General features: G+C 45.9%; 1 long non-coding RNA gene across 1 annotated transcript; it reads left to right on the top strand.

Annotated features, from left to right (window-relative positions):
* LOC137449854 (uncharacterized) lies at positions 1–4603 on the top strand. Its single transcript, XR_010989503.1, has 2 exons — positions 1–2532; positions 3209–4603. It is a non-coding gene; the product is annotated as an uncharacterized lncRNA (long non-coding RNA).
* The last annotated feature ends 2993 nt before the right edge of the window (positions 4604–7596 follow it).

Raw genomic sequence — 7596 nt, 5'->3', positions numbered from 1 at the left:
TATGCTTTGAGGTAACAGAATTTTCTCCTTAATAATTACCTTTTTCACACTCTAACATTTTTTTTTGGGAAAAAAGGGAGGAAGGGGAAGAAGGGTGTATAGTTAGGGGTGGGTAACCCTTCTCCTTGGAGGGGGGAAGGTGTTCTGTGTTACGTTCTTTGCTGTATATTTCTGTATATATTGTAAATACTGTATGTGAGAAACTGGTTATAATATTTGGCTTTTGCAAGGGGAATTACTGGGGACCGGGGCGGGCCCGATCGTTGGGCCTGGATCGTTGGGCTGATGGTCTGTATTGTGTGGGGTATTGGGAGAGAAAGGGGAGGTGCCAACAGGTCTAAAGACTGGCCAGGTCAAAAGTGCAGGTTTTGTCTGTCCTGATGGAGAGGGGTGGGAGCGTGCTGGGGAATATATGAATATGTACATTTTAATATATGAATATGTATGTTTGCTGTCTATATCAGTTCAACTCGTGTTGTTGGGGTGCGCCTCTAGCAAACTCGCTATGCGCCCAGCGCTGTGTTGCCTTTATTTTATAATAAACTGGTTATAAATTTTCAGCAGTGAGTTCGTTTCTCACAATTTGGTGACCCCGACGTGATTACCCTGTCTGCAATGGCTTTCAGGACCCTTCAGAAGGGGGGGCGCCCCCGCCGATTTCGGCGGCCCAGAAGGAGGACCCTGGAAGCTTCTCAGAACACGGGTAGATGATCCAGCTGACATTATAAGATAAAGGCAAGGGAAGGAGCTCCCGGAACTAGCCTGTAATTCTGGTGCACAAAGACCCGGGCAAGAAAAGGACTGTAAATATTGTCCGGTTGGGCGGGTATTGAGGTCAGTGAGTGTGCATGTATGCGTGAGTCATGGACTGGACAGTCCGGATTCACGAAGTGATTGTGGAGTTCTTATAACTGCGTTTCTAAGCACCCGCGAGGGACTTGGCCAGTGAAGGGACGAAGCGGTTGGTGATGGAAAGCGTGGACCTCGGGAAATGGGGCAAGGGTCAGGTGTAGACCAGGCCCGGGAAACACGGGAGCAACAAGGGTACCCAGGGATATACCCCCGGACAGTCCTCTGGGGTTGCATGTTGGAGGCACAATACGCAGGATAAGGATAAGGCAAAAGGGTAATGGAGGAAGGGCCTAGAGAGAAAAGTAGATTGTGGGAAGAGAGATTTTAAGGGTATTTTTTTAAGCTTAGTTGGATCGGCTCCGGGCGGGCCTGGAGCCGGGGCCATTAGGGTAGGGGCTGGGCGTAGAGCAGCCGGAGCTGCAAGTCAGCGTTTGCACCAGCACCTGCGGTAGTGCGGCGGGCGGAGCAGGAGCTGTTGTGGGGAGAGCTGTAGTGGCTGAGCCGTGCCCACCAGGGACTGGTAAAGGATCAGGCCCAGGAGGTGGCCAGGCTCAGGTTGGAGACCAAGGTTCCTAGAGGGGGTGTGGAGAGCGAGTTTTAGGGGCAAAAGGGGAAAGGTTTTAAGTCCCGGTAGCCAAGGAGGGGTCCTGGCTACGGGGTCCCGGAATTTCACTGTGGGTGGGGATTCCAGGATTCTGGATGGTAGTCAGGTGGTCTTCACAGCCCTGGTTTCGGGCTGTGAAGGGGCAGCGTTGTTTCTACGGTCTGGGGGCTGTGGAGACTGGTCGTCCGTAGGGATCGGGCGACCGGCACTGCGTCCCGGTGTCCGGCGTCCCGGTGGTGAGGGGCCCGGTTTCAGGGTTTTGGTATCCTGCAGTCCGGTTTCTGGAGGGGCCGGGGCCGTGGGGGCCCGCGTTGCGGTGGCGGTTGCGGGTCTGACGTCCTGGTTTCCGGGGTTCCGGCGGTGGGGGACCCGGGTTAGGAGTTTTTGGTATCCTGCGGTCGGTTCCTTAGTGGGGCTTGAACTGTGGGGGCCCGTGGCGCGGTCACGCTCGCGGGTCTGACGTTCCGGTTTCTAGGAGGGGACCTCGGTTTGAGGGACCTGCTTCGGGAAGGTTTTTTTTCGTGGTTTCAGGCTTCCGCAGGAGGGCAGGGACCTGGGCTGCGGCGGGTGAGGTTTTTTTTGCGGTTTGACTCTGCAGGGGATCGGCACAGTGAGGGGGGGTCGGTCGTCCGCAGGGAGCGGGCTAGTGGCTCGGAGCTGGCGTTTCAACTGCCGCCGCTCAGTTTTGACCCCCGGGCAGAGATTAGTGATCAGGAGAATGGGACAAAAGCAAGTCATCAGAACTCCTTCCCATTCCCATCTCAGAGAGCGCCTTAGGGATCATATTATAAAAAATGGTTTCTGTTTGGATTAGGGCTTCACGCCCTACCCCTGTTCCCATATTTAAGGACAAAGACAAGGAAAAGGCAGACAGGCTGGTGTGAGAATATGGGAGAGGTAAAATCAGAGTGGGGGGGCCACCAAGAAATCAGAAGTGGCCTAATCAAGATCCTCAGTGGGACCATCAACAGCTTCAGGGGAGACAGAACATGGGACAAGGAATTGAAGAAGCTGTGCCCAGAAATTTTGATAAAGCCTATAGTGAGCATCAGAGGAAGCCTCCTATGGAGTGGATGGTAAGACTAAAGAGAAGTTTGCAGCTCTAATCTGGAATAGATCCCAGTTCTGCAGCTGGGGTGATACTTCTCAGGATGCAGTTTGTGGCAAAACCATAGGCAGATATTAGAAATTGGCAAAGATCGAGGATTGGCAAGAGAGGTTTAGAGGAATTACTACATGAAGCTCAGAAGGTGTTTGTAAGGAGGGATGAAGAGAAACAAGGCAAAAGCTAGAATGTTGGTAACTGCTGTAAGGGTACTGGTGATTATGGATAGAGGGGAAAAAAAGGTAAAAGTCTTATATGATAAATTAGCCCTCAATAGTAATATTAAATGGAGTCCATAAGATGATGAGTGATTGGATAAATAAAAAGAGTGTTGATTGATGCTCTGTTTTAAATTTGCCTGACATGGACAAATCATTTGATCTTTTTGTACATCTATATGGGGTGTTGACCCAGGACTGGACTGGAAGTAAAAATCCTGTAGGGCATTGTTCCAAGTTACTAGATTCTGTAAGTAGGTGAGGGCCAATTTGCTTATCAGTGACCTTTATTAGTAGAGGAGGCCCAGAAAGCAGCTTTTTGTTTTGTTATGGGATTGAAGCTGGGGGTAAAGTGTTAATAACAACTTGGAAAGGAGAGTCACTAATTTCCCCCTGGGAAGGATCTTTTCTTGGTTTTGTTAACAACAGATACAGCTGTTCATACTGCAGAACAAGGGTGGACACATGCTTCGTGAGTAAAAGGACCACTTCAGGAACACCTCAGTCTGAAGGCTCTGGAACTAGCGAGACAAACCCACCTTTTGACATTGTGTAACATCGAATCTGCATTGCAAGAAAATACCAAGGATTTCATTCTGTGTATAAAAGATCCTGCAACTTGATGTCATTGGGGATGGGTAAAGTGTAATAGTAATGGTAAACTGGTTATTTAGAAAAGTGATGGTAAATTTTTCTGCTGCACTATAATGATGTGCTGAGAGTGTGTGTGGTTATAAATGTATGCTGTTGTAGTTATGTAATCAGGTTTCCTGTGGGTTCAAAAACTTTAACTTCTTGATTATCAAATGTAAATTGGCTTGTTGGAACAATTGTATAATTTGACAGAGGATTCATCTATGTTCTTTGTGTTAAAGTACCAAAAACTGTGTTCGGCTAGTGGGACCACACAGACTGCAATACAAAAAGGACTGGTGGATCCATCCACTGAATGGACTGATGTACCCCAAATGGAGGATATGAGGATGAGTTCCAGTATCAGAATAGGAGTGGTAATGGTCCTTGCCTGAAAACATCACAAACTAGAAACAGGTCAGGGTTCAAAATTGGTACAACCTCCCTGGACAAGGGAAGGAGACATGGTCCGAGCAGAGCATTGGTGGGATTGAAGGAGGCAAGGCCGGGTAGACCTCTGTAATTGCCACGAAGAAGATCTAGAACCATGGCTGTGGGCAGCAACCCCATAGGCCATGTGAGTGGAGTTGCAAGTCAAACCGGACTCCTAATTCCCAGGATTAACCACATGGAGGGAGAAAGGTGTCACCCAGATAGTACCTATTAAAGTAAAAGAGGAAGTATTTTCAGGCAAGGAACATCAGTTGTTATCCCATTCCCTTTACCAGGAAGTTGAAATTGGGAATTCTTTTGCTTGTTGTAGGATTGTTGCTAAATTAGGTTATTATGGCTCAAGCCAAATGTAGTAAAAAGAAGGGGAGGGATTGTGAGAAACTGGTTATAATATTTGGCTTTTGCAAGGGGAATTACTGGGGACCGGGGCGGGCCCGATCGTTGGGCCTGAATCGTTGGGCTGATGGTCTGTATTGTGTGGGGTATTGGGAGAGAAAGGGGAGGTGCCAACAGGTCTAAAGACTGGCCAGGTCAAAAGTGCAGGTTTTGTCTGTCCTGATGGAGAGGGGTGGGAGCGTGCTGGGGAATATATGAATATGTACATTTTAATATATGAATATGTATGTTTGCTGTCTATATCAGTTCAACTCGTGTTGTTGGGGTGCGCCTCTAGCAAACTCGCTATGCGCCCAGCGCTGTGTTGCCTTTATTTTATAATAAACTGGTTGTAAATTTTCAGCAGTGAGTTCATTTCTCACACTGTATATTGTGTATATATTCATCTGCACTTCATCCTGTTTGTAAATATAGCTTATCCGTACTTTTGCTTCTCCAACTGAGTTAGCCGTGGTTTCTTTGTGTGTGTGGGAGAACTGAACTTTCTCTCACCACCACACCAGTCCCAAGCAGCTCTCTTGCCAAAAATCTTCTCAGACTTTCTGCCTTTTTAGCAGAGTACTTAATACTGTCTTAAGTGGTTGGATTATTTTTCTAACACATACTAGTATTTTAGTATGCTCCATCAAAAAAGACTCCTAAGGTGTGGCACACAAACATTTTTACAAGTTTAAGGGAAAAGTCAGCTTACATGGCAGCAGTAGTGGATTCCACATCTGCTGTGTGCTGACTTTTGTCTGATCAAGAACAAATACATACATGTGCACAACAACTGTGTGATAGGGGGAGGACTGCCTGATGGCAGGTGTCTAGCTGACCACAAGGGAAGCACATTTATAAAGGTATTTACTCATTAATCACATTCCTGAACATTAGATAAGAATATTAATTAGACACTGTCACAACAGCAACTGTAGTTAACAGAGCCTCACTGTTGTACATTGTGCATTCAGTTGCTCTTCTCAAAATGCCTCCAACAGCAAACCAGGTAGTGCCTGAACCTACACATGCAACTCAGGATGATGGCGCAAGGAAAGATAAAGAGAAAAAAAATAAGATAAAGCACAAGGTATTGATGAAACCTAATGTGCCTTAGGTAGGTGAGTGGGTTAAGTTTTGCGCCCGCAGTAAACAGGCAAATGAGAAAGGTTGGGCTCTCAGTGAGGTGCATTACTCAGAGAAGGAAGTAGAGCTTCTAAGGTAGATTCACTGGTTTGTAGGAAGAGAACGTGCACCAGAAGGATGTCGGTACATGGATCTGAGGATCTGATGAAGAGAAAGGAATGCACTAGGAGAGAAGAAGCAGGCGGGATGAAAAACAAACCTCTTTTGACCCATTTTTAGGTTCTGGATGTGAGAAATGAGCTCACTGCTAAATTTTAAATACAAATAGTTTATTATAAAATAAAGGCAAACAGCGCTGGGCACATAGCAGATTAGCTAGAGGCATGCTGTAACAACACGAGTTGAGCTTGTATAGACGTCAAACTTATACATATTCATAAACATCTCCACAAATCCCTTTACATTTCCCAAGTACGCCCCCCCCTTTCCCAGTCCCACTTGTTGTTGGCTGCGGTCTTCAGGGCAGGGATAATGGTTGCACTCTTGCCCCAGCCAGTCTCCGACATCTCGACGCCTCACCCTCCCTCCATTTCTCTCCCAATACACATGCCAGACAACACAGACTGCAACTAGCCAATCAGCTTACGGATCGAACCCCACAGCCCCCACCAACGCCTGGCACCCACCTTCCCCTTGCAAAAGCCAAATATAACAATTTCTCACATGGAGAAAAAGTATTCTAGTAGTATCTACCAGTGCTGAGGAGACTATTAAAGTTTGAGACCTCCCTGCCCCAGTTAAGTATTGATTTGCAAATAATCTGCAATCAAAATGTACTTCTCATAATGCAGGCTACACAGTTGCCCACACAGAAACACGGAAGTCCTCTCTAGGCTCAGCAACTATGTCTGAGCTCCCTCTAGTGAGTTCTGATGATTTCCTTGGCTCAAAGATCCCCACCAGCTGCCATGTACCGATGGATCTAATGGCTAAATTAAAATCCAAATCCTTTCAAAACAAATAAACAGGCAAAGATTCTTTTTACCTGTCCTGTAACAATTCACATCAATTCTGCTTCACAAATCTAAGTTCTTTTCAGAAGTTTCCATAAAAGTACCGGGGAAAAAAATCAAACGCAGTTTTAAGGTGTTAGAGACAAATTGGAATTAGACTGTTTCCAAAGCACTTGCAAAACAAAACAAAAAACCAAACACACACATGCAGTAAAACCCACAACAAACCCAAATGTTAAAATAGACATTAAAAATTCTCCTGGAACATGCAGCTTGAAACGTGTGTTGGTCTCGATGACATTTCTCTGCCGGACAGTTTAATTATTTTCTCCTGGAATAAGGAATGGAAGGAGCATTTCTGTGTAATGTGCTTAAGCTACAGAAGCCACAAAGTGTTGCCCCAGCTCCATTGCACAGGCACGCACAGCTACCCACAACAGGGAAAAAGGAATGCTTTTACTAAATCAATGCTTGGTTATCTTGTGGTTGGTGTAAGTCCTCCAGCTCTACTGGTAATTTGCTGTGAATTTACTTCACCTGTCTCTATAGCATATGAGACCCTGTGTCTTAGCTGTAACTTCTTGTCTAGGCACTACTGCTACAGCAAGTTGTGGATATCAGCATTACTTTTTCCTGCTACCACTATTCTCTGGCTTCTGATCATTTGTGCTATGTTCATGGAACTGATTTTTATTGCATCATTCAGCCACAATCACAAATGAATTTATGTTCATAGGGTCACCCTTTCCCAACATTCCTGTGCCACCAAAAAAATAAAAAAAAATCCCTGTCTCCTGGATATATTGCCCCTAGCAACCTTTTACATTCCTGCCCCTTCTGGGTTCAGCAGAGCAGTAGTTTCCTCCATAGTTCTTGTCCTTGCACTGTCCTGCTCAACTGAGAGCTCGTTTCCTGAGTTCTCAAATCTACATACACATTTAACAGTGGGCATGACAGCAGCCATAAAGTTAATCAGAGCAGGATGAGAAATTGTGACCCTATCAGCCAAATATGAGTGAAAGCTGTAGGAGAAGTTAGTTTACTCAAATGAGGAAGACAACGAAGAACTGGAGATTTGCATTTAACATTATTGAGCAGCAGTATTTCCCTGCTCGCCACATCAGGCTCATCATAGACTCACCAATAGGAGGTTTGTTCACCTATTTTTACAAGAACAAGCAAACAAACAACAAACAAAAAACAACAAAAAAACCCCAACCAACCAAAAAATCTCAGGAGAGGAAGCAGCCAAAGGCT

This window comes from Melanerpes formicivorus, unplaced genomic scaffold (assembly GCF_026170545.1).
Source record: "Melanerpes formicivorus ecotype bairdi unplaced genomic scaffold, bMelFor1.0.p_v2 SCAF_2, whole genome shotgun sequence".
NCBI classification, from domain to species: domain Eukaryota; kingdom Metazoa; phylum Chordata; class Aves; order Piciformes; family Picidae; genus Melanerpes; species Melanerpes formicivorus.
Note: the sequence above shows the minus strand (reverse complement) of the source record. Positions and strands in the feature narration are given on the sequence as shown.